At 63.9% G+C, this 2,184-nt stretch overlaps 1 protein-coding gene across 1 annotated transcript in view; it reads right to left on the bottom strand.

Annotated features, from left to right (window-relative positions):
• Positions 1 to 1,834, bottom strand: part of LOC107203831 (H(+)/Cl(-) exchange transporter 5) — a 28,165-nt gene extending 26,331 nt beyond the window's left edge. The window contains exon 1 of the mRNA XM_015626288.1: positions 1,776 to 1,834. The gene's annotated coding sequence lies outside the window, so the exon portion shown is untranslated. The remainder of the gene's footprint in view (positions 1 to 1,775) is intronic.
• Between the last annotated feature and the right edge of the window lie 350 nt (positions 1,835 to 2,184).

Raw genomic sequence — 2,184 nt, 5'->3', positions numbered from 1 at the left:
TGCTGGAGGAGTCCGTGCCCAGGGCAGGGTCAGTGGGTGCCAGCCCTGGCCTGTCGGGCAGCCTGGGCTGCAGACAATGCTCCCAGAGCAGCCGGGGGACGTGGGACACTGCAGGGACGAAGTCGGGGTGAGCACGCTCCAGGTGACAAACCCGGGGGCCAACCTGCCTTCCCTGAGCAGCAGCCACCCCCAGCTGGAGACACAGCTGGTGCCAGGAAGGAAAATGAGGGATTGTGACAGAGGGAAAGATTTGGGGAAGGGGGGATGAAGGTAGATAAAAGGCACAGGAGCACAAATCCAAATCTCAAAAGAGATTTTGGTGCAGCCAAGTGTGAGGTCACACCCCCGGCCCATTCCCTGCCCCGTGCACAGGGTGGGGGCCATTCCCAAGGGTGGCTCAGCACAGCCAGCAGATGATTTTGCTGCTGCAGCCCAAAGAATTGAAAACAATTCTCTGCTCTACACAAGCACCACCCATGCAGCACGTGAAAACAAAAACAATCCTGGTTTTGAGTCCTTGTGGGAATAAAGGGAGTCACAAGAGCAGCGGTGTCTGCCAGCCATGTCCCCACAGCCTCTCCCAGTCCTGCCCCACAGCCCCCTGAGCCTGGAACAGAACCACCAACACCTGGAAAATCCCAAAGTGTGCATTCCACAAACACCTGCTCTGATCAGATGCAAAAAGCTGAGGAATTCATTTCATTCTGGCTGCAAAAACCTGAGGAACAAGCTCCAGGATTAAGGAAGGTTTTAAAGCCTGGACAAGCCAAAGCTCACAGCATCCAGAGGCTGGGACCACAGAGTACCACAGGATTCCCAGATTCCAGCTGCTCTAGAGGTTCCTTCAGAGAGGAGTTCTCCTTGAGCACCCAAACAGACCCAGAGGGACACCAGCTCCATCCACCCTGTGCACTGCAGCAGGGACAGGCAGGAGGGAATCCCATCCTGTCCCATCCCATGGATCCCATCCCATCCATCCCATCCCATCCCATCCCATGGATCCCATCCTGTCCCATCCCATGGATCCCATCCCATGGATCCCATCCCATCCCATCCCATGGATCCCATCCCATCCCCTGCCCCCAGGCCCGGCATTCCCCCCCGAGAGGTCAGTGACCATTCCAGAGGGTCATTTATCCAATTATCCATGCAGCAAGCTGCATCAGTCCCTTCTGCCAAGGACCAGCAGCTCCTGGCGCCGCTCTGGCAGCTCCTGGATGAGAAGGAGGGCTGCAGGCAGGGGAGCCCAGCCGGGCACGGAGCCCTTCCCAGGCTGGGCTGTGGGGCAGGGCCAGCCCTGCACCCGGAGCAGGGGAGCTGCGGGCACTCCCCGCAGGGACTCACAGGGTCACACAAGGCTTTGGGGCCAAAAGGGACCTTAAAGCTCATCCCATTCCCCCCCAGCCATGGCAGGGACACCTCCCCCTGTCCCAGGAGCTCCAGCCCCAGTGTCCAGCCTGGCCTGGGACATTCCAGGGATCCAGGGGCAGCCCCAGCTGCTCTGGGCACCTGTGCCAGGGCCTGCCCACCCTGCCAGGAACAATTCCTGCCCCAAATCCCATCCAGCCCTGCCCTCTGGCAGTCACTGACTGCAGCCCTCAGACCCCGCCGCGAGCTTCCACCGGCCCCTTCTGCAAAGCTCCCGGCGCGGCGGCCGCGTTCCGCCCCCAGGGCCAAGGGCGCACACCGGGAGGGGAAGAGGCCGCGCTGTCGCCGTCTGAGCTCCCCCGTCCCTGTCCCCGTTCCCTGCCCCGCTCCCGGCCCCGCTCCGGTACCTCCAGCCCGGCCCGTCCCGGGCCCGGTGCCCGCGGCCCCTCCGGCGCTGCTCCGGCGGGGCGGGCGGAAGGGGCGGGGTTTTGTGAGGGGCGTGGTCAGTGTGGCCACGCCTCGCGCGTGCGCGTTGGGAGCACGGGCGGACCGCGCCGGCGCCATCTTGGGTGAGGGCACCGCGCTCTTAAAGCGGCAGCGCCTCGTTCTGAGCGGCGGGGACACGGCGGGGACACCGGCACCGGCACCGGCACCGGCACCGGCACCGGCACCGGCACCGGGTCCGGTCCTGTCCTGTCCTGTCTCTCGGACCCCCGTCACTGTCACAGCCTCACCCCCGGTTCCCCAGCAGAGACTGGCCATCACTGACCCCTCCATCACTGACCCCCCCCCATCATTGACCCATCGCTGACCCCC

The sequence above is a fragment of the Parus major genome, chromosome 4A (assembly GCF_001522545.3).
Source record: "Parus major isolate Abel chromosome 4A, Parus_major1.1, whole genome shotgun sequence".
Lineage (NCBI taxonomy): Eukaryota > Metazoa > Chordata > Aves > Passeriformes > Paridae > Parus > Parus major.
The sequence above is the reverse complement of the archived record's forward strand: the minus strand, read 5'-3'. Positions and strand labels throughout refer to the sequence as shown.